This window comes from Scyliorhinus canicula, chromosome 26, assembly GCF_902713615.1.
Source record: "Scyliorhinus canicula chromosome 26, sScyCan1.1, whole genome shotgun sequence".
NCBI classification, from domain to species: Eukaryota; Metazoa; Chordata; class Chondrichthyes; order Carcharhiniformes; family Scyliorhinidae; genus Scyliorhinus; species Scyliorhinus canicula.
In genome coordinates, this window is record NC_052171.1 from 21,362,197 (window position 1) to 21,386,366 (window position 24,170).

General features: G+C 53.0%; 1 protein-coding gene across 1 annotated transcript in view; it reads left to right on the forward strand.

Annotated features, from left to right (window-relative positions):
• The first annotated feature begins 14,985 nt into the window (after window positions 1-14,985).
• Window positions 14,986-24,170, forward strand: part of LOC119957522 (leucine zipper putative tumor suppressor 1-like) — a 30,675-nt gene continuing 21,490 nt past the window's right edge. Inside the window, exon 1 of the mRNA XM_038785655.1 lies at window positions 14,986-15,256. The gene's annotated coding sequence lies outside the window, so the exon portion shown is untranslated. The remainder of the gene's footprint in view (window positions 15,257-24,170) is intronic.

Below are 24,170 nucleotides of genomic sequence, written 5' to 3' on the forward strand. Positions count from 1 at the left end.
TGCTAACCACTGTGCTACCGTGCTGTCCACAGACAACAACCAATATCAGAACAGAGCCTAATTTAGAAATTGAGATGGATGGATTTTTCTTGTCTAAAAGTATTAAGAGATATGGGACAAAAGCGGGTGTATGAAATTAGGTCAGAGGGCCGCCTCAATGAATGAGGGAACAGGCTCGAGTGGTAAACTGGCCCATCCCACGTTACACACTAAACCAGCTCCGCTCAGCCTTTGGTACAACTGTGCAGCCTGCTAAACAATTCCAGAGGGCACTTCTTATTTTTATATCATCTTCACCCCTGCTTAACCCAGGTCACAGAAAGCCAGGTCCATCTAAACTAGCCGTCGTTTCCATTTAGCAGAATACCCATTTTTTTCAAAAGGAAAATCGATGAATGGGGTCCAAAGGCCGGAGATTGGAAATATCTGACTTTGCAGCTGTTACTAGATGCTGACAGTTCATGCTGAATTGCCCATTTGTCACGGCACTCCAAGGGGTTTACTCCAGGGAGTGGCAGCGAAGCAAAAGGTTATCATTTGAGTAATTCATTGAGAAATATTGATCCTCTGCTGAGATCAGCTGTTGTATTTACTATTTGGATTGAAAAACTGCAGGGATTCAGGACGATGCAATAACCTCGTGTCAACAAATACCTTCCACGGGTGGGGAACGGGATTGCTGTAGCAATTGAAAAATTCAGCAGGAAAGACAGGGGGAAATGATGTGGCCGGTAAATTACCCCAATAACTGTCCACTCCCAACGGACCAGCGCCCGGGACAAAGATGCGGACAATGGATGATGTCTTATCCCAACAGGGAGGCTGTGACCACCACTGTCTCAAGGATTAAAACAAGGATTGAGGCGACCAGAGGGAAAGGAGACAAAGAGAAATGCATGCATTCTTCCAACCCTTTATAAATCCCTCGAGAAAAGGTTCACAATCCCTCGAGGAAAGCGTTGGGAGTTCCCAGTTGGCATGAGAAGTGGCTGCAGGAGGACCAACGGCTTCCCCAGCCCGTTCCGCCACTCGGCACAATCATGCCTGGTCTACAGTCATTCCTGCACACGACCCACATCCTCCAGATTCCCTCAAAAAAAAACTCTCACTATCGCTCGCGAATATACTCAATCACTCTGCAATCAACGGGGCTCTGGGCAGAGGTTTCCAATGATTCACAACACTCTTGGTGAAGAAATCCTCCCTCCTCTCAGTCCTCAATGATTGATCCCCTATCCTGAGATAATCACCTTAATCATGGGGAAGGCAGTGGTATTGTTACTGGGCCAGTAATCCAGAGACCCAGGCGAATGCTCTGGGGACCTGGGTTCAAATCCTGCCAGGGTGAAATTTAAATCAATAGCCAAAAAGTTTAGTGATGACCATGAAACCATTGTCGATTGTTGTAAAAACCCATCTGGTTCACGAATGGAAGGAAAGGAAGGGAAGGGAAGGAAGTCTGCCGTCCTTACCCGGTCTGGTCGACGTGACTCCAGACCCACAGCAATGTGGTTCACTCATAACTGTCCCTCTGAAATGGCCGAGCGAGACTCTCAGCTCAAACGATACAGCCCATGAATATGTTTCAAATGTGGGATCATTATGGGCAATACGGCAGCACAGTGGGTAGCACTGTTGCTCCACAGCTCCAGGGTCCCGGGTTTGATTCCCGGCTCGGGTCACTGTCTGTGCGGAGTCTGCATGCTCTCCCCGTGTCTGCGTGGGTTTCCTCCGGGTGCTCCGGTTTCCTCCCACAAGTCCCGAAAGACGTGCTTGTTAGGTGAATTGGACATTCTGAATTCCCCCTCTGTGTACCCGAACAGGCACCAGAATTTGGTAACTAGGGGATTTTCACAGTAACTTCATTGCGATGTTAATGTGAAACTACTTGTGACAATAAAGATTATTATTGTCTGATATTATTCAATAGATATAGGGGTGGGTGAGCTCAAGGCACTGGTGACATGAATCACCAGGCAAGGAGGTGAGTGACCTGGGACGTGCACCCGAGGTCAGCTTTGTACAAGGTCGGAGTAAATCCCGTAAAGCAGCACTGTGCACCGCTGGACACTGCTTCAGAACAGGAGGACCATTCTGAGAGCGGGTGAAGCCCCCTCTCCCTCATTTACCCGCTGCCTGCAAATCTATCCTGCCCTGAATAGGAAACACGCACACACACACACTGCAGCCCTTTAACAGCTGCTGGTCCCTAAGGAGGCACAGGCACATCCCTTGGCAAGCTTTCATTGTGGTTAACTTACAGAAAAACCAGCCCTCAGCCACTTTACAACGATGGGACTGGAAAACGGGTCAGTCAGAGACATGCAGTAAACTTGGTGTTAGAGGTCTCCTCACGCGTTACCTCCACCCTCACATAGTCCACTTTAACCTCAAACCCAATATAAAACAACAGTAACATCCTGGGGAATAAAAGGTCCCGAGAGAAATGCAACTTAAAGTGGCCGGGGGTGTGAAGTCAGGAGAAAGTCCAGCAATAAAGAACACGGTTGTCAATCTTACAGTCAAATCGAACAGCAAAGTGGTCGGGATTGTGCTCCGAGTTGAGGGTTGATTAGAATCTGGCCCATTGACCCATCCCAGCAACACTGCAATTGTTTGACTCCAGCTACTAGAACACACACACAAACCCAACAGATTCCTCTTTGATGCTGCCATCCTTCAGTGTTTGTCAGTGTAATGTTTAGTGGAATGCCGCTGTTTGCAGAGTGGGACGAGTACGATGGCCTCAGCTTGGGCCTTTGAAGCACTCTCTGATAGACTGTGAAATCTGCAATTCAAACACCCACCGGCCACGTGTTTGTGTGACAGTAAAATCACTGCTCCCAAAGCCGGAACCCACTGCTCCCAAAGCCGGAACTCGCTGCTTCCCAAAGCCGGAACTCGCTGCTCCCAAAGCCGGAACTCGCTGCTCCCAAAGCCGGAACTCGCTGCTCCCAAAGCCGGAACTCGCTGCTCCCAAAGCCGGAACTCGCTGCTTCCAAAGCCGGAACTCGCTGCTCCCAAAGCCGGAACTCGCTGCTCCCAAAGCCGGAACCCACTGCTCCCAAAGCCGGAACTCACTGCTCCCAAAGCCGGAACCCGCTGCTCCCAAAGCCGGAACCCGGAACTCGCTGCTCCCAAAGCCGGAACTCGCTGCTCCCAAAGCCGGAACTCGCTGCTCCCAAAGCCGGAACCCACTGCTCCCAAAGCCGGAACTCGCTGCTCCCGAAGCCGGAACTCGCTGCTCCCAAAGCCGGAGCCCACTGCTCCCAAAGCCGGAACTCGCTGCTCCCAAAGCCGGAACTCTCTGCTCCCAAAGCCGGAACTCTCTGCTCCCAAAGCCGGAACTCGCTGCTCCCAAAGCCGGAACTCTCTGCTCCCAAAGCCGGAACTCGCTGCTCCCAAAGCCGGAACCCGCTGCTCCCAAAGCCGGAACTCGCTGCTCCCAAAGCCGGAACTCGCTGCTCCCAAAGCCGGAACTCTCTGCTCCCAAAGCCGGAACTCGCTGCTTCCCAAAGCCGGAACTCGCTGCTCCCAAAGCCGGAACTCGCTGCTCCCAAAGCCGGAACTCTCCGCTCCCAAAGCCGGAACTCGCTGCTTCCCAAAGCCGGAACTCGCTGCTCCCAAAGCCGGAACTCGCTGCTCCCAAAGCCGGAACTCACTGCTCCCAAAGCCGGAACTCGCTGCTTCCCAAAGCCGGAACTCGCTGCTCCCAAAGCCGGAACCCAGAACACGCTGCTCCCAAATCCGGAAATCGCTGCTCCCAAAGCCGGAACTCGCTGCTCCCAAAGCCGGAACTCTCTGCTCCCAAAGCCGGAACTCACTGCTCCCAAAGCCGGAACTCGCTGCTTCCCAAAGCCGGAACTCGCTGCTTCCCAAAGCCGGAACTCGCTGCTCCCAAAGCCGGAACTCGCTGCTCCCAAAGCCGGAACTCGCTGCTCCCAAAGCCGGAACTCGCTGCTTCCCAAAGCCGGAACTCGCTGCTCCCAAAGCCGGAACTCGCTGCTCCCAAAGCCGGAACTCACTGCTCCCAAAGCCGGAACTCGCTGCTTCCCAAAGCCGGAACTCGCTGCTCCCAAAGCCGGAACCCGGAACTCGCTGCTCCCAAATCCAGAACCCGGAACTCGCTGCTCCCAAAGCCGGAACTCGCTGCTCCCAAAGCTGGAACTCGCTGCTTCCCAAAGCCGGAACTCGCTGCTCCCAAAGCCGGAACTCGCTGCTCCCAAAGCCGGAACTCGCTGCTCCCAAAGCCGGAACTCGCTGCTCCCAAAGCCGGAACTCGCTGCTCCCAAAGCCGGAACTCAGGGAGCCTGGTGAAAACGTGGGTCAGACTTCCCTGGACATTGCGGCCGTTTCCTGGATCCAAACCTTGGATCGTCTTTAAAGGGCGAGTCATTGCCCTGGTGACCGTGCAGCCACTCGCAAACAGGAGGAGGCCATTCAGCCCCTCCACTGTATTTCACCATTCCATCAGACCGTGGCTATTTCGTATTTGAACTCCGTTTACTCCATGTCCCTACATTACCCACACCATCTATCATCTCAGTATTGAAAGGTCTAACAGCCCCCCCCCCTTCCCCAGTACCAACAGCATGACCAAATCCCAATACTATATTTCATTTTGTCAGACTGTGAGGAAAGGATACCGCGCTCCAGGATTGATTTCACGGAGAAATAGGGATATGGTAAATTTAAACAAACTTTATTACTAACACAGTATTATAATATCTTTAACATCACACCAGAAAATAGCTTATAATTACCCCTTAAACAATGCTAATCAACACAGTGAATATGATACCCTTAACTGCTATCTTTATTCCCACTGAAAGAACAAAATAACCCATCTCCGCTCTCAATCCACCTTAAATACCAGTGGCACAGAGGAATACTTGCTTGATTAGAGTTATTCATCGAGAGAGATCGCTTGACACAGCTTTACAGGAAAGATCTAACTCCTGTCAGAACCCTGGCTTTATGTCTTCAGAAGCTGGGTCTCAGCTTGTTTCAGCCCCCTTGTCCTCAGACAAGTCTGCGCTGCCTTAAAGACTGTTAATGTCTTTGTAACTAAACTGCAGAGAGCATAACCTGACTTGTGGTGCCAGCATCGTCCAGAACAGAACTGAACTGAAAATGCTTTTTCAAAAAGCCTGATGCTACAGCTCCACCCAGCAATGACATCATCTCACCAAGCTGAAAACTAATTAACTTCCCAGGGAATCCCCTTAATCAAAACAAAACTGCATTAGCCCAAGCTTTTTATGAAGGCTAATTGCACCCCTGGATCCTAAAATATACTTGCCTTTCAAACGAGGATTTCTTTAAAAACATGACCACAGCACTCTAACCCAGCCTTTTAACCCTTACTTCGCCAAATACCTATCTTACAATATAACTGAAATTCCTACATTCATGACAATATGTAACTCCCTCCCTAACAGCACTGTGGGTGTACCAAACCACAAGGACTGCAGCAGTTCGAGGAGGAGGCTCACACACCACCTTCTCAAGGGCAATTAGGGATGGGTAAAAAAATACCAGTGAGTGCAAAGATAGTGAAGAAACCCACCTCATGCCAGTGCCAGTCTGGGATCCTGGGATCTGGGATCTGGGATCCTGGCTCCGGGAAAGGCCCGCATGTTGTTGTAGGACTGAACCCTGATTGGAGATCAACAAGGAGCAATCATCTCCGCTGTGTTTCCCCCCCCCACAGTCGAATAGCCCAGTGTTCTTCAAAGTCAGGGGCGCGACCCACGGGCGGGTGTCGGGAGGGTCGCGGAGCCGTTGTCCGCGGCGCTCCCGATCGCGCAAATCCCCGCGCAGCAGCCGACTTTTCATAATGCCAGCTGCAAGCGGACGCGAACATGTTAAAAAAAAAATTTGGTTACATTGTGCATGCGAGTACGATGATCGGGCACGCATGCGGAGTGCGGCCGCTATTTTTTTTAAACGGTTGCAGCTTTTTGTTTTACAAGTTCTGTAGTGGTTTTTATTCATTTATTTTATTTATTTCATTTTTATTTTTTTCATTTATTTTACTCATTTTATTTTATTTCCAAGTTCCGGGGGGGGGGGGGGGGGCGGTGGGGGGGGGGGGGTTTATTTGATAAGATTTTACAGGAAACAAAATGCAGAACTTTGGACAGATGGAGACTTTCCGACACCGGAAGGCTTCACCTTCATCCAACAGGTTCCATTGGAGGAGCGTGTACGAGGGCCAAAACCATTTCCTCCATTTTAGTCAGCAGCAAACAAGGTAAGAGAAAATGGTAGGTCGCAAAGGTCAGCCGGCGTGGGTCGCGAAGGTCGGTTGGCGTGGGTCGCGAAGGTCAGCCGGCGTGGGTCGCGAAGGTCGGTTGGCGTGGGTCGCGAAGGTCAGCCGGCGTGGGTCGCGAAGGTCAGCCGGCGTGGGTCGCGAAGGTCGGTTGGCGTGGGTCGCGAAGGTCGGCCGGCGTGGGTCGCGAAGGTCGGCCGGCGTGGGTCGCGATGGTCGGCCGGCGTGGGTCGCGCAGGTCGGCCGGCGTGGGTCGCGAAAGTCGGCCGGCGTGGGTCGCGAAGGTCGGCCGGCGTGGGTCGCGCAGGTCGGCCGGCGTGGGTCGCGAAAGTCGGCCGGCGTGGGTCGCGAAGGTCGGCCGGCGTGGGTCGCGAAGGTCGGCCGGCGTAGGCCGCGAAGGTCGGCCGGCGTGGGTCGCGAAGGTCGGCCGGCGTGGGTCACGAAGGCCGGCCAGTGTGGGTCACGAAGGTCGGCCAGTTGGTAAAAATGGGTCTCCGGAAAAAAAGAACACTGGAATAGCCCATCAACGCTCACCGTCATCAATCGAGGCCGGTTACTCTGGTGAGGCTGCTGACCATATCTCCAAGTTCCTCCAAGGGTGACGACCTGAAAAGGGATAAAAGCAAATTACTGCGGATGCTGGAATCTGAAAGAAAATACAGAAAATGCTGGACAATCTCGGCAGGTCTGACAGTGGCTGTGCAGAGAGAGAAAGAAGGGAGCTAACGTTCCCAGTCTGGATGATTCTCTGTCAGGAAGGGAGCTGAAGGAGGGAAGGAGGAAATTATTTCTGTTTATGAAAATTGGTTTTATAAAATGTAATTGCGATGAACAGAAGATGGGACACAGTCCTTCTGGCTAATGGGTTGTTCTGGAGAGAATGGAGCATGGGTATTTTCCATCCGCCTGAGCTGATCCCAGTCGACAGTGAAATTCCCTGTTTTTGGTGTTCAGTGATCGGGATTCTGGGCACGTCTCTCTGAATGTTGATGTCTCTCAGGAGGGCATGTGGAGCGATGTGATTACAGGATTACACTGATTGCTTTTGCTTTGGGGGGGGGGGGGGGGGGGGGGGGCGGTGGCCCAGAGACTCAGTGCTGAGCGTTCCTCAACAATAGGGCAGGCTGCAAAGGTAGTCGAGTGGAAATCAGTGAGCTGATTCCCAATGACAGAGAGGAAATACTGCTCTCCGTGCTCACATTCCAGGCAAAGTGTGGAGCAGAGAAGCTCATCTCTAAACGTCTGTGTGACCAACAGGAGTCTTCCTCCATCCAGAGCTGAGCAAACATCTCCACACCCCTCCAAACCCGGCCTCGTACATCTTGGTTACCGTCGCTCCACCATTCAGCCGCCGTGGGGTCCTAAACTCGGGAATTTCCTCAACTCAACCTCTTCCGCCTCTCCCTCTTTTCCACGAGGATGTTGCTCAAAACCTCCCTCTTCTGAAATAAAAAAGACCTGCCTTTCACAATCTCCAGGTCCAAAGAGTTTCTCAAACAATTATCATAGAATTTACAGTGCAGAAGGAGGCCATTCGGCCCATCGAGTCTGCACCGGCCCTTGGAAAGAGCACCCCACCCAGGCCCACACCTCCATCCTATCCCCATAACCCAGTAACCCCACCCAACACTAAGGGCAATTTAGTACAGCCAACCCACCTAACCTGCACGTCTTTGGACTGTGGGAGGAAACCGGAGCACCCGGAGGAAACCCACACAGACACGGGGAGGACGTGCAGACTCCGCACAGACAGTGACCCAAGCCGGAATCGAACCCGGGACCCTGGAGCTGTGAAGCAATAGTGCTAACCACTGTGCTACCGTGCTTAAGACCGTTCGAACTGTCGCCATGTCTGTCGGAAGCAGATCCCACAAACAAGCATGCTGACAAGCGATCAGATCTTCTGTCTGACTTGGGAGGTTAACGCTGGCCTCTTCCTCCAGGAGTCTGTGCCATCCACCTGGGAGGGGAAAATGGGGCCTTTCCCATCTGAAAGAGAGCCTCTCTCTAAGGGCAGCACGGTAGCATAGTGGTTAGCATCAATGCTTCACAGCTCCAGGGTCCCAGGTTCCATTCCCGGCTGGGTCACTGTCTGTGCGGAGTCTGCACGTCCTCCCCGTGTGTGCGTGGGTTTCCTCCGGGTGCTCCGGTTTCCTCCCACAGTCCAAAGATGTGCGGGTTAGGTGGATTGGCCACGCTAAATTGCCCATAGTGTTCTAAAAAGTAAGGCTAAGGGGGAGTTGTTGGGTTACGGGTATAGGGTGGATACGTGAGTTTGAGTAGGGTGATCATTGCTCGGCACAACATCGAGGGCCGAAGGGCCTGTTCTGTGCTGTACTGTTTTAAATTCTAAATTCTAAATCTAAATCTCTGCCAACAATACAACACTCCCGTCTGTGTCAGGACTGAATGGAGTGTCAGCTTTGAATCCCGTACTCCAGTGGGGCTTGAACTGACCGAGCTGAGCCTGGGCGGACAGTTCATCTACCCCAGAAAGTAATTCAGGAAAAGGATCCTTCAAATAGCATTGTCGCTGGAATCATGTCATTTGGAGAGAGACCTTCTTCACGAACAGCTCAGGGGCTCAATATCACATCCTTTTCCTGCCCCCACACAGCTGGTGTTTGAGGAGGAACAGGTTTCGCTCTGTGCTGGGTGGAAAAGTACAGGAAGAGAACCCTTCCACGTGGAAAAACTGCCCAATCATAGATTCCCACAACATGGTGAAAGATGTCCCTCACAGGAGAGGAATTAATCTAACTGCTAGTGCACAGGGGGAGATATCAGGGCAGATCATTAAAAATCTCATCAAAGGGGGGTGGAGAGAGGGAAAATAAAGAGTTGGAGAGGTTGAGAGAGCAAATAAAGAGAGGTGGAGAGGTTGGGAGAGGGCAAATGGAGAGGTGGAGAGGGTAAATAAAGAGGTGGCGACGTTGGGAGAGGGTAAATAAAGAAGCAGTGTGCAGGGATGGCGTGTGAGGGTGGAAATGGCACGAGGTGAATCGCTCATTGGGCAAGCTGGTGCATCCACGATGGGCTGAATGGCCTTCATCCGCACCGGAACAATTCTGCGACTCTGGCAATCCAGGCAGCTGAAGATACGGCCGCCAATGGTGAAGGACTGGAGCAGAGAGATCTGGGAGGGCTGGAGGAGATTACACAGATAGGGAGGAGGGGAGACATGGGGGGAAGATTTGAAAAGAAAGAGGTATCGGAGCATCCCTTACACAATGAAGCAGTGAACTCAGAACCTCCAGCGGAGGAACTGATAACGGAAGAGAGAGAAACACCAGTGAAGATCCAATTTAGAAAGAACAGCGGCAATACAGCCCAGTCAATGCTGTGCTCACCCCAGTCCAACGCCGGCATCTCCACATCAATGCTGGGAAAATCTTCCTTACTAATACCTGGGGGCTTGTGCCAAAGTTGGGAGAACTGTCTGACACACTTGTCAAGCAACAGCGTGACACAGTCATACTCACAGAATTATACCTTACAATGTCCCAGATCGCTGGGTATGTCCAATTCCGCTGACAGGACAGACCCAGCATGGGTGGCAGGTGGCACAGTCGTACACTGTGCGGAGGGCATTGCCCTGGGAGGCCTCAACATCGACTCTGGACGAGAGCAGCTGCAACAACACTCAAGAAGCTCCACACCATCCAGGACAAAGCAGCCCCGCTTGATTGCTCCCCTTCCACAAACATTCACTCCCTCCCCCACCGACGCACAGTGGCAGCCGTGTGTACCATCTACAAGATGCACTGCAGCAAATCACCAAGGATCCTTAGACAGCACCTCCCAAACCCACGGCCCCTACCAGCTAGAAGGACAAGAGCAGCAGATACCTGGGAACCCCACCACCTGGAGGTTCCCCTCCAAGTCACTCACCACCCTGACTGGGAAATATATCAGCCGTTCCTTCACTGTCGCTGGGGCAACATCCTGGAACTCTCTCCCTAACAGCACAGTGGGTGTACCTACACCACAGGGACTGCAGCCGTTCAAGGAGGCAGCTCACCCACCGCGTCCTCAAGGGGCAATTAGGGATGGGCAATAAATACCGGCCTAACCAGCGACACCCACACCCTGTAAATTTTCTTTTTGAAAAAATATTTTTATTCAAATTTTCTGCAGTTTTACATTTTTACAACAAATAAACACAACTCTAACATTACCGCTCACACCCCTTGATGGCAACCAGATTCCCAAAGTGCAAGATAAACAAACCCCATCTCTTGTGGAACCCTTCATCTGCCTGTCATAGCACATTTCACCTTCTCCCAATACCGGGGTTGGCATTCTCTGACAATGGGGCTCTATCCCTAACCCTAACCTAAGGAACCCTTTATCTGCCTGTCATAGCACATTTCACCTTCTCCCAATACCGGGGTTGGCATTCTCTGACAATGGGGCTCTATCCCCAGGCCCGCCACAAACCAGGCACCAACCACTCCAAACATTTTTCAAAAAGTCCGGAGTGATTCACCGACTTCAAGAGGGATAGCAGGGACCCAGCATGCAACACACAGCTCCAGCTGCCAATGCGGTGCCCTGTACTTCCGGCCATGGGTCCGCGCATTTGTACGCTGTACGGCCGCGGGTCCGTGCATGTGCGGGCTGTACGGCCGCGGGTCCGTGCATGTGTACGCTGTACGGCTGCGGGTCTGCGCATGTGTACGCTGTACGGCTGCGGGGTCTGCGCATGTGTGGGCCATCCGGCCGCGGGTCCGCGCATGTGTACGCTGTACGGCCGCGGGCCCGTGCATGTATGTGCCATCTGGCCGCGGGTTTGCGCAGGTGAGCGGCGGCCATTTTCATGCCAGCCCCCGCGCAACATGGTGGAGCCACACAGCGGGATGGCGCGGAAGAAGATAGGCCCCCCCACCCCTGGATCGCAGGCCTGGCCGTCGTGCAGGCCCCCCCCACGGAGTCTGAGCCCCCTCCCCCTCCCCCCACCAGGACAGCCAGCGCTTCGCGAGTCCGAGCTCCCGCTGTACGGGAACTCAGCAGAACTTGGTGGGAACTCGGTCGGTCGACCGCGGTGAATCGCCGTGGGGGCCTCATTCAAAGGCCACGACCGGCGCCACGTCGACCGCGTGCGACTGCCACCGATTCTCCGGTCGACAGAGAATAGCGTCCAGGCGCGGAGCCGATCGGGGGCCGGAGGCCCCGTTCTCCGACACCGCGCCGAGCCCAATTTCACCGCAGAGGCTCGGCGAATCCCGGCCAGGAAGACCATGAGATTCCCAGGCACACCGGGACACAGGGGTGAGAAGCTGCTCTCCACCCCAACAGGACCTGCCTGTGAGTGATCAGCGAGGCGAAAACATCGTCTCTCCCGCTCCCGTCTGCAACCCCAGCAGGTCCGACACCCCGAATATGGCCCCCAGGAGACCAGGCTCCAGTTCCACATGTCACACCTCAGGCAGGGTGATGAAAGCCCGCACTTGAATTTTAAAAACTCTTCAACTCGCAGAACATAGAATCCCTGCAGTGCAGAAGGAGGCCATTCGGCCCATCAAGCCTGCACTGACCCTCTGGAGAAAGCACCCTACCTCAGTCCAATCCCCCACCCTACCCCCCCGTTACTCCATCACCCCACCCCACCTTTTGGACAGCGAATTTGCCTTGGTCCTGCCGTCTGACCAGTTCACAGTGCAGAATACCTCCAACGTGGCCTGGGGAAATTCGCAGCCCTGTGTCACACACAGCACGCAGCACCTGATCCAAATGTGGAGCAGCCCACTTCCTCCCAGATTCCTCACGTGGGTGAAACAGTCCCAGGTGGGACTGGGATTGACGTTACACAGACTGTGGGAGAGCGAGCAGGTCCTGCAGCCCAGTCAAATGGGGAAGTGTTCAGCGCACAGGTTGTCCACCCAGCCCGTGTATAACCACTATTCCAGACCCCAAGGGCTCCCAAGACCCAAATAATCACCTCAACAATAACAACCCGCATTTATAAAGCGCCCTCCGTGTCGAAAAGGATCGACTGTTTAAAATAAGGAGTCACCCATTGAGGTCAGAGTTGACGAGGAATGTTTTCTCGGTGAGGGTGGAGGGTGGAGGGAACTCTTTTCCTCAAAATGCAGAGGAAGCAGAGTCTGGAGAGATTCTTAATTCACAAGGGGGTGAAAGGTTAACAAGGGGGTGAAAGGTTAACAAGGGGGTGAAAGGTTATCTGGGGTCAGTAGGAATGTGGGGTTAAACGCAGACTAGATGACTATTGAATGGTGGAGCAGACGCGAAGGGCTGAGTGGCCTCATTCTGCTCCGAATTTGTTTGCTTGTATGTAAAGGTGCCTCATCGCAGCGTTATCAAACAACATACATCACTGACCCAGTTAGGGGGATATTCAGGCACAAGCACAATGGACCAAGCACTCTGATTGCTCTGTATCCACCATTTAGACAGACGATGAAATGCTTCATTAATCAAGCAAATTTAAAGGAGAAAGGACTGGGAGGGGGTGGGGGGGAGATAGAGGGAGGGGGAAGAGGGGTGAAAGGGAGAGAGAGGAGGGAGATAGAGGGGGAGAGAGAGAGAAGGGGCGAGAGAGGGGGAGTGAGAAAGGGCAAGAGAGGGGGGTGAGAGAGAGGATGGGAGAGAGAGAGAGAGAGGAGGAAGAGAGATGGAGGGAGGGGGAAGTGAGAGAGGAAGAGATTGAGGAAGAGAGAATGGGAAGAGTGGACTGGGAGACTGAAGGGGTGAGAGAGAGGGGAGAGGCAGGTGGGGACAGGGGGGTTAGAGAGGGAGAAGGGGAAAAGAGGGGGTAGAGAGCGGGTGGGGCTGAGGGGGTGGGGAGGAGGGAGTTGGGGAAAGGGAGGGATAGAGGGAGGGGGGAGAAAGGGGGAGGGGCGGGGATGAGAGAGAGGGGAGAGAGAGAATGGGGAGAGTGGGGGTGGGGAGGGAGTGTATGGAGGAGAGGGTGGGGTAGAGGGAGGGGGGTGAGGAGGAGGGAGAGAGGGAGGAAGGAGGAGAGGGTGGGGTAGAGAGAGGGGGGTGAGGAGGAGGGAGAGAGGGAGGATGGAGGAGAGGGTGGGGTAGAGGGAGGGGGGTGAGGGGGACTGGGAGAGGGAGGATGGAGGAGGGGGAGAGGGAGGATGGAGGAGGGGGGGATGGGGTACGGAGAGTGAGGGAAGGGGGATGTGTACAATCAGTTGTCCAGGTCAGATTGGGAGAATCATGTGTGAAAAGTCTTTGTTGTGTTAACCCTGGCTGCTGCTGTATTTATTCAGACTCAACTCCCAGGCCATGGTGGTGTGAATGTCAGCACGATGATTTGTGGAGAATTTTAAAAAGCACAATGCAGGATTAGCCACGCTGGTATAATTGGGCATCTCGCTGTTTGATTATCCGAAGGCAGGGCAACATGAAGTCAGCCACCACACTGGGTGTGAGGATATTCTTTGTGGAGATGTTGTTGTGTGGCACAGCTCTCAGGGGGAGGCATTATTGAGTCAGGCCGTACAGCAGTGTGTGTGTGTGTGTGTGTGTGTGCGTGTGCGCTGTCGCTATAGGTCCATCTGGATTGAGGTGGGATTGATAGCCGAGCTCGCTGGTAATCAGGAGCTGTGTGGGTGAGGGCACACTGCAGTCCCAGGACATCTGTGTGGGCACTGCCAGTATCATTAACAGCCAGCACAACCCGCCAAGGCTCATTTACCCTCGTTCCGATCAGGGGCATTCCCCCCCCCCCAACAACCCCAGTCTGTGGGAAGCACTCGGAGTCAGAGATCCTACTCCACAGAGACAGAATCCGCAAGGAGATAGAAAAGATCCCACTGCACTATGTTGAAGAAGAGGAGGAGAATTATCCCCAGTGCCCTGGACAAATACTTAACCCTCGCCCCACCTGAGGAGAAATGACAGATGGCGGCACAGTGGTTAGCACTGTTGTTTCACAGCACCAGGGTCCCAGGTTTGATTCCCAGCTTGGGTCAGTGTCTGTGCGGAGTCTGCACGTTCTCCCCGTGTCTGCGTGGGTTTCCTCCGGGTGCTCCGGTTTCCTCCCACAAGCCCCGAAAGACGTGCTGTCAGGTGAATTGGACATTCTGAATTCTCCCTCTGTGTACCCGAACAGGCGCCGGAATGTGGCGACCAGGGGCTTTTCACAGTAACTTCACTGCAGCGTTAATGTAAGCCTACTTGTGACAATAAAGATTATTATTATAAGTCCCACACCATCCTGACTTGGAAATATATTGCCTGCTCCTTCACTGTCACCAGGTCAAATCCTGGAACTCCCTAACAGCACTGTGGGTGTACCTACAGTTCAAGAAGGCAGCTCACCACCACCTTCTCAAGGGAGAATCAGGGATGGGCAATAAATACTGACCTAACCAGCGACGCCCATATCCGTGAGAAAATCAAAAAAATTGGATCACTTAACCTTGCCCCACATCTATGGCCACCAAACATATCCTCAATCAGGAGTCCTCTGCCTTCAGAGTAATAGTAAGAAGGCATCTAACGCCGGCATCTCCACTTCAGAGTAATAGTAATCGCCTCGGTGAAGATGATTTGTGTGTGTGATGTGGTGTTTTGGACAGGGTTTTGAAGGACAGGTTGAGCAGAGTCCCTTTAAAATAGAAAGCCTGTGTTCAGCACGACATCCAATCACTGAGAGAGCTTGGGGGAGGCTGAACGTGTCAATGAGAATATAGTTTGACAGCATCGCCCCTGTCACTCACTCAGTGTGTGTATGTGTGCTAAAGGCTGATCTGTGTGTATGCTTCCACAGGAGATGGAGACAGAAACAGAGTGAACTGCTCGGGGAGGTGGCAAAGCACAACTTCTGCTCGCCCCGGCTGCCTCTTTTGTTTTGCAAAGCTGCAATGCAAGGAAGTGAGCAAGGTTAATTCCACTGTGAAGGCAGCACAATGGACTCTGTCAGGCTGCCGTGCCAGTTCAACTGGAGGTGGTGAAACATTCCTCCTGGAGAATGGATCAGCTGCAAAGGAAGGAGGCAGGAAGAAGGTACGGTTGGTTTAAGTTGTCACTCAGTCCCCGAGAAAATCTACCCAAAGACAATCTGCAAAAGTGTGCCGAGGAAACCAGGGGTTTAAATTAGAAAGCGGGGGACAAGAGTGAGAGGGTTTTATTATTTTAATATCACAATTTGGGAACAAAAGGTCTCGATTGGGGCTGTTTTCACAGGGGTCTGGAGAGAATGTGTCCCTGGTGAGAAATGCAGAGAATGTGAAATGGGACCAGCTGGAATAGTCAGTGAGAGACAGAGAAAGGGGCTGAAATTCAGACTGGTTTGAATGCAGTGCTGGGAGCCGAGGCGATCACAGAGCCTTGCACGTTATTGTGTCACACACATTCAGTCCATTCTCCACATAACTGGACACTCTCCTCCGCGTCTCTTTGTCTGGAGGCATGTTCTGAGGTTTGGGGGGTGGGGGCAGTGTTATTTGTCTTGGGTGATGTGTGCACACTCTCTCGATCCATCTCCCCTCACACTTTCACTGCAAACCGCTCTGCATCTCTGCGCAGCAAATCCCACTTAATAACATTGGTTTAAACTTTGGCACAAGAAGTTTTGCACCAATTCAGCTGGAGGCAGCTGATACACCAATGTTGAATCAGAATGAACAGCTCGCTGGCGAGGAAGCCTTCCCAGATTCCGGATTGGCAGTGTTGACTGGAAGGTGATAGAGGGACAGGGTTTCCTCCGGGTGCTCCAGTCCCAGGGTCCCAGGTTTAATTCCCGGCTTGGGTCACTGTCTGTGCGGAGTCTGCACGTTCTCCCCGTGTCTGCGTGGGTTTCCTCCGGGCGCTCCGGTTTCCTCCCACAAGTCCCGAAAGACGTGATGTTAGGTGAATTGGCCATTCTGAATTCTCCCTCTGTGTACCCGAACAGGCGCCGGAAAGTGGCGACTAGGGGCTTTTCACAGTAACTTCATTGCCGTGTTAATGTAAGCCTACTTGTGACAATAATAAAGATTATTAGTTACTCTGCACCTGAACTCTCCCACCTCTGTGCCTTCCTTTCAAATCCCTTGCTGAACAAAATTCTTTATTGATCTCAATTTTTAATGGACCCCCCCCCCCCCCCCCCCCCCCCGAACAGTTCTTTGGGGTAGGGGGTGGGTGGGAATAGACTTCCAGTTCTCCACTGGTCTGTGAGGATTTGCTGTGACCAGCCCGGAATGGCTTGGCTCTGCTTTGTCCCATCCTCCTTCGCATCCCATTATCTTTCCTATATCAGAGAGGGGACCATTCCGCCCATCATCTTTGTGCCAGCCCTTTCAAGCTGCTTCCTCGGATGACTCGGTCCTGGATCGTGTCTCACACTCGAGGGAACGAATGCCCAGGTCTGTCCCAATAAACCTGAGTCATGGCTTCCTCCTGAGATTACATTTTGAGAGGGACATTCATCGCTCCCATTGACACTTTATTCTGAGGGGTAGTTGTGACCTGTATTCAGGTGTGTAAAGAGGAATAGGGTTTGAACGGAAGTATTAAACTTATTACTTGCATTACATTGATGTGATCCTGACCATTGACCGCCTGCTCACAACAATCTGAACTCGGGGGAACATTAATTTCAAGAATAGGGACAACACTCTCGAGACATCCCAGTGATTTTGTCTTTGATTAACTAATCCAAACCACAGGAACACTCGCCAATAAACACTGTGACAGATAAAACACAGAGCAAATGTGCTCACGTTTCAGGCAAAGCTTCATGTCAGCAGTGTTACCTGAACTGGGTAGCAGAGAGAGAGAGAGAATCACAGCACACCTCTCCTCGCGGTTCACAACTTCATCATTTGCAAATAAAAAGGACACTGGGCAAATTAATGCTGGTTTTGTATGAGGCCAAATTTAGATTTGCCGTTCAGGAAATCCGTTTGCTGTTAAAATATGTGCAGGTCCCAATTCAGCAGTGAAGTCGGCAGGTCAATCACGGACAAAGCTTTCCACTAATGCTGTTTTACTCACCCCCACCTCTGTACTGAGCAAACAACAGCCCTGTTTGCTCTGCTGCCTCTCTCCACCCCCCTCGCTCACCATTGCCAGTGAGCTGAGAGGCAATTGAAAGTAATTGCACTCAATTAGTCCACCTAAAAGATAGCAGGCAATCCATTCACTTTACACAGCTGTGCAAGAGGAACGAGGGCACAGGCTGAGGCCATTCAGCCCCTTCAGCCTGTCCTGCTGTTCAGCAGGGGCCAAAACTGGTCGGTGATCCAACTTCGCCCGGCCACGTCGTTCAATCTCCTCTTTAAAATTAACTATTGCCCTGACACCGAGAGGGGGGGGGGGGAGAAGAGTTCCAAACTTTTCCCAGTGTGTGGAGAAATGTTACCAAATTCCTCTCCTAAAGTCTCTGGCTCTAAGCTTTCAGACTCTGCTCATCGCACTCCACTCCAACCAGTCTGACTCATTTCCACTAAATCATCCCTTCATCTATCTCCTGAATCCCCATGGTTTGTGCAATCTCTCCTCATTAAACTCTCAGAGTGCATTTCGAAGAAGTGGCTGACAGCGCCTCCCTTTGCTGATCTTGGGCGTGTGCGCGCACTCAATGACCACAACTATTTAGATTAACATGAATAAACAAGTCAACAAAATCAAGTGCACCGAGGGACAAATTAAAGGGGCAGTCCCTTAAAGGGAAACCATAAAACAAAAAGCAAATCAAAAATGAGAGTTAAAGGAAATGTGATTAAAGGGGAGAATGTGGAACTCGCTCCCACAGGGCCAGCATACCCTGCATACCCCTGACAGTGGAAGGCAGGGTAGCACAGAGGTTAGCACTATTGCTTCAGAGTTCCAGAGGCCCAGGTTCGATTCCCGGCTTGGGTCACTGTCTGTGCGGAGTCTGCACGTTCTCCCCGTGTCTCCGTGGGTTTCCTCCGGGTGCTCCGGTTTCCTCCCACAAGTCGCAAAAGACGTGCTGTTAGGTGAATTGGACATTCTGAATTCTCCCTTCATGTACCCGAACAGGCGCCGGAATGTGGCGACTCGCGGATTTTCATAGTAACTTCATTGCAGGGTTAATGTGAGCCTACTTGTGACGCGAATAAAGGTTATTATTGCCAGGACGTGCTGCAGGTGAACATTGTAGGTGTATTTCAGGGGAATCTGGATAGACATGAGGGAGAAAGGAATAGAGAGAGGTTTTAATAAGGTGAGATGCAGCGAGGGGGCTTGGGTGGAGCTGTAAGACCAGCCCAGATATGTCCTGTGTCTGTGCTGTAAGGTCAGTGCCAGTCCTGTACTGAGTCACGACACACTGGCCAATTGTTTATGGGCAAAGTTTCCAGCACAAAACCTGGGCCCAAGTTGCCCAGACCCCGGCTGTTATACCATTGTGACATTGGAGAAGGTCACACGGAATCGCTTACAAATAACACATTTTCCAAGTTTACAAACAGCTCGAGTCTCTCGAGTACGTCTGGTCAAGTGTTGTGCTGCATCCCCCTCACAAGATTCTCAGTGAGGAGGAAGTGTGTTAAAATCCTCAGGAAAGGACTCCACCATACCTCAGGCATCAAGTAACCTCTGGACATTCAATGCTCCTCCAACCTTCCGATGTGTCATTTTCAAACTTTACCACTGCATGTCCCTCACATCACTGTTGAATTTCTAGATGGCCTTTGTTATAGAATCCCTGGAGTGCAGAAGGAGGCCATTCAGCCCATCGAGTCTGTATCGACCCTCTGAAAGATCGCCCTGCCCAGGCCCATTCCTCCACCCTGACCCAAAAGCCCACCTAACCTGCACATCTTTGGACGTTATGCAGCAATTTAGCATGGCCAATCCACCTAACCCGCATCACATACAAACTCCACGCAGACAGTGACCCAAGGCCGGAATTGAGCCCGGGTCACTGGCGCTGTGAAGCAACAGTGCTAACCACTGTGCTACTGTGCCGCCACAATATATCTCAGTGTGAACCACACCTTCAGAGTGTCGTGGCTGATGGTCTACTTGAGACATTTGGGGGTAAGGTCCGGGCTGGCGATGTCAGTGCGGGACTGAGGGAGTGCTACTCGGTGCTGTCTTTCGGGTCAGCTGATCAAGAGGGCCTGTTTGTCGGTCACGTGTGGGCGGAGGGGATCCCGCAGCACCATCTCGGGTGAGCTACCTCCAGTGCCTTGGCCAACGGTTAACTCTCAATCAACAAAAAAAGAGCCCAGATTATCCAGTCGTTACCGCATTGCTGTTTGTGGGATCTTGCTGTGCTCAGTTTGACTCTTGTGTTTCTCACATCGCGGCAGTGACTAATAGTACTTCATTCAGTGTAAAAATTGTTTTGGGACACCGGAAGGTTTTGAAAGGCAATCACAACAATGTTTAATAAGGTTGGATACCAGTGGGAGAGGAGAGGAGATTTGACCGAGTTGCTGAAAATCAGGGGGAGCTACAAGGGGCTGAATGGCCTCCTTCCGTACTGCAGCCATTCACTGATTCCGCAATTGTGTATATTTTGCGTCTTTAACAACTGGTGCTGCTGTTGTCCCACAATGTTTGACACCGAGTTCGTTGAGACGTTAGGGGGAAAGTGACTGGATGATTGGTGAAAGGGAGTAGGTGTTAAGACGGAGGAGAGGTTTGCGAAGGGAATTGTTAAGCTTCAGGAAACAAGGCCGCCCATGTCTGAGTGATGGAGATGGAATCCCGCTGCGGGAAAGGCAAATGGAATCGCTCCCACTGCTCAGTGAGCAGTAGATACTCGGATCGCACACCCTTCCACTGAGTTTACACTCGTCCCCAACGGAGAACTGAATGAAAAATCCCTCATGTTGGTCACTTGCAGCGATCTGTCTTTTGTCAGCTGGCATCGAGCCCAGTAATGCTGAATGGAGATGAAGAATGTTACACTGCCCACGGAACCTTGTTCAGTCAGTGCAGTGCCCCCAGGGATGGGGCAGGGAGACCCCAGCCAGCCCCCAGCGATGGGGCAGGGAGACCCCAGCCAGCCCCCAGCGATGGGGCAGGGAGACCCCAGCCAGCCCCCAGGGATGGGGCAGGGAGACCCCAGCCAGCCCCCAGGGATCGGGCAGGGAGACCCCAGCCAGCCCCCAGGTATGGGGCAGGGAGACCCCAGCCAGCCCCCAGTGATCGGGCAGGGAGACCCCAGCCAGCCCCCAGCAATCAGGCAGGGAGACCCCAGCCAGCCCCCAGGGATGGGGCAGGAATGTCCCAGCCAGCCCCCAGCGATGGGGCAGGAATATCCCAGGCAGCCCCCAGGGATCGGGCAGGGAGACCCCAGCCAGCCCCCAGCGATCGGGCAGGGAGACCCCAGCCAGCCCCCAGGGATGGGGCAGGGAGACCCCAGCCAGCCCCCAGGGATGGGGCAGGGAGACCCCAGCCAGCCCCCAGGGATGGGGCAGGGAGACCCCAGCCAGCCCCCAGCGATCGGGCAGGGAGACCCCAGCCAGCCCCCAGCGATCGGGCAGGGAGACCCCAGCCAGCCCCCAGGGATCGGGAAGGGAGACCCCAGCCAGCCCCCAGCGATCGGGCAGGGAGACCCCCCCAGCCAGCCCCCAGCGATCAGGCAGGGAGACCCCAGCCAGCCCCCAGCGATGGGGCAGGGAGACCCCATCCAGCCCCCAGGGATCGGGCAGGGAGACCCCAGCCAGCCCCCAGGGATCGGGCAGGGAGACCCCAGCCAGCCCCCAGCGATGGGGCAGGGAGACCCCAGCCAGCCCCCAGGGATCGGGCAGGGAGACCCCAGCCAGCCCCCAGGGATGGGGCAGGGAGACCCCAGCCAGCCCCCAGTGATCGGGCAGGGAGACCCCAGCCAGCCCCCAGCGATCAGGCAGGGAGACCCCAGCCAGCCCCCAGCGATGGGGCAGGAATATCCCAGGCAGCCCCCAGGGATCGGGCAGGGAGACCCCAGCCAGCCCCCAGCGATGGGGCAGGGAGACCCCAGCCAGCCCCCAGCGATGGGGCAGGGAGACCCCAGCCAGCCCCCAGCGATCGGGCAGGGAGACCCCCCCAGCCAGCCCCCAGCAATCAGGCAGGGAGACCCCAGCCAGCCCCCAGCGATGGGGCAGGGAGACCCCAGCCATGGGCAAATGTCCACATTCTGTCGGGCAATGTTACGGCAACAAGAGTAAGGAGACAGCCACCCAGCTGACATTCCCCATTCACAGTCACCTTCAGAGCACCTACCCTCACTCCCTGTTCATTAACCCTTTCAGCCCGAAGGACTGAACTTTCATCTTCTCGCTGGGTGGAGTGTGAGGGCTGGCGGCCAGGCTGGTCCCAAATTTCCCCATCGGAGTTCAGGATCCCATTGTCCAGGGAGACCTCTCTGACCTTGCCTGTGATCTGGGGGATCTGTTCCAGACCATTCCGAATGAGGAGCTGAGACTGAGAGAGAGGATTTGAACAGAGTGGGATTATCCAGCCTATCCCTGCCGGAAAACACACCCCCTGGGGTGGTGGAGGGGAGCTGGAAAATCCCACCCTCTGCATGTTCGTGTCTGTGCGGGTTTCCTCCGGGTGCTCCGGTTTCCTCCCACAAGTCCCGAAAGACGCGCTGTTAGGTGAATTGGACATTCTGAATTCTCCCTCTGTGTACCCGAACAGGCGCCGGAATGTGGCGACTAGGGGATTTTCACAGTAACTTCATTGCCGTGTTAATGTAAGCCTACTCGTGACAATAATAAAGATTATTATTATTAAATTAATCTCATCTTCACCGCTGTCTTTTTCGAGATGCGATCCCCTATCCACCCTCTTGTTGGAATATCTGGATTAAATTTCACTTGAACTTTCCCTAATCCCGGATGAACCATCCCAGTTTCTCTCTCTCTGTTATCTCTGGGTAACGATCCATCCCCCTTGATCTGACACTGCATCGCTAACTCGCTCGCTCAGCAGACACGACACGATTACCTCCCACAAAAGCTCCGCATGGGTTTGAAAAGCAGCAGCCAGATCTGATGGTGTGTTTAAATTGGCACGAGCTGCAGTTCAGATGTAACCTCGGGGCCAGGGGCGGAGGGTGACAAATGGCGAGCGTGTGCAATCAGTGAATGACCAGCCGTGTGCGATGCACGTCCCTCTCCCCCCCTGGGGAAAATCTGCTCCAAACACACCGCAGGGCAGGGCCAGGAGGGGGGAGGTGGGGGGTGGGGGTTACACTCCAATTAGAGCGAGGGGACAATCCTGTCAGCGTCCCGCCAGGCAGACTGTAAGCCATGGGCGTCGCTTCCTCACTGCACGTTGAGCAGAAAGCAGCAGGATTGAAAATCCCTGCTCACTTTACCCAGAAGCGAGTTGGACCTGGTGATGTTTGACTCTCTGAGCTGGCCGATGCCTGGAGGTGTGAGGGAAGCAGCCTTCCTGTATAAGGACATCAGTCTGTTGGAGGGAGGCTCAAAAATTACTCACTCATCTGACAATTTTCTCACACACACACAAAGTCAGGGAATATTCTCCAACCTGCCACTGACGTCTTTCACTCTCTCTCTCTCCTTATTTATCTCTATTTGTTGTGTCTTCCTATTTGCCTCTGTCCTGTTCTATGTGTGTGTCTCAATCTTAGATTTCAAGTGAACACTATCACAGAATCCCGACAGTGCAGAAGGAGGCCATTTGGCCCATCAAGCCTGCACCGGCTCTCCAACTGTGCTACCGTGCCGTCCTGCCCTCAGTCCTCAATATCTCGCTATCATCCTTTGACCTTATCTGGAGAGGGAAAGTGATTGAAGTGAAACTGCTCAAATCTCAGCAGAACCATTCACCATGACACTGATTCAACAGCAGCCTGCCTGCTGAGCACTGATGTACATCGCAAACTCATTTCAACCCACTGTGACAGCTTGGGGGTGGGGGTGGGGGGATATTCAAGCTGCAGGAAGACAGGCAAAATAAATAGTTCAATGGATAAAGTTAATCTTGCATCCTCTCTCCCCAGTTGAGAAAAATACCTCTTTGCACGAGCAAGGGTTTAGGGTCAGAGTTCAAATGTGAAAGGCCAAAGGCTGGAGCAGGAGGAGGCCAGCAGAGGAATCTTAAAATGAGGCTGGGATGAGCATTTTGAATTTGGGGATGGATGGTGGGTGCTCGATGCTGATTAGCAAGGTCAAGAAGCTGGACACCCTGGGCTCCGCACAGAATTGGATCTGTAGAGATGAGCTGGGAGTCAATGTTGGGTGGACCTCAGGAATCAGTTGGAGAAACTTGGAGGAAAGCCAAAACCAAGGGATTCAGCAGTGGTGAGAGTGAGGCATGGAGAGGGGAGGGGGTAATTGAAACAGACACTCAGCTCAAACACATCATTGAGGCACTGGGTTAAGCCATATTGACTCAGTCACAGGACATCCTTGTGCGATACATTTGGGGACAGGTGGACAGGGTAGCTTCAGCCCAGTTGGGGCAGGAGCTGTTGTTGGCAATGGAAGGCTGGTGGGTTCAGAGTGACAACATACAGCTACATCTCAAAAGTCAACAAATAAGGATGTTTGCTCAGGTACTGCGACGAGCTGGTGTTTGCATTTTGGTTCCTCGGGTAATCCGACTTCCAGTTTGTACAGATCAGAAACTCTCGACGTTTAATTATCCGTTTTGGCTGGTACAAAAGTGAAATTGGACTGAACTGCCTCTATACCCCATCACTTCAGACTCTCGTACAATTGTGAAATGCGACTCCCCCGGAACACTTCCACAAAACGCACAAGCTCCTCTCTCAAAAGTTCCTGACAGATAAAACAATATAAAGCATAGAAATCTACAGCACAGAAACAGATCTGTCCATATTCCACACAAGCCATCATCACCCTCCATCAATGAATCCTATCCAGATATAATTTGATGTATTTCTCCTTTGTCTGTCTATCTAGCTCCTCCTCAAATCTATCCTGTTCATCCCGGCCACTCCCTGTGGGAGTGAGTTCCACATTCGCAATGCTCTCTGGCT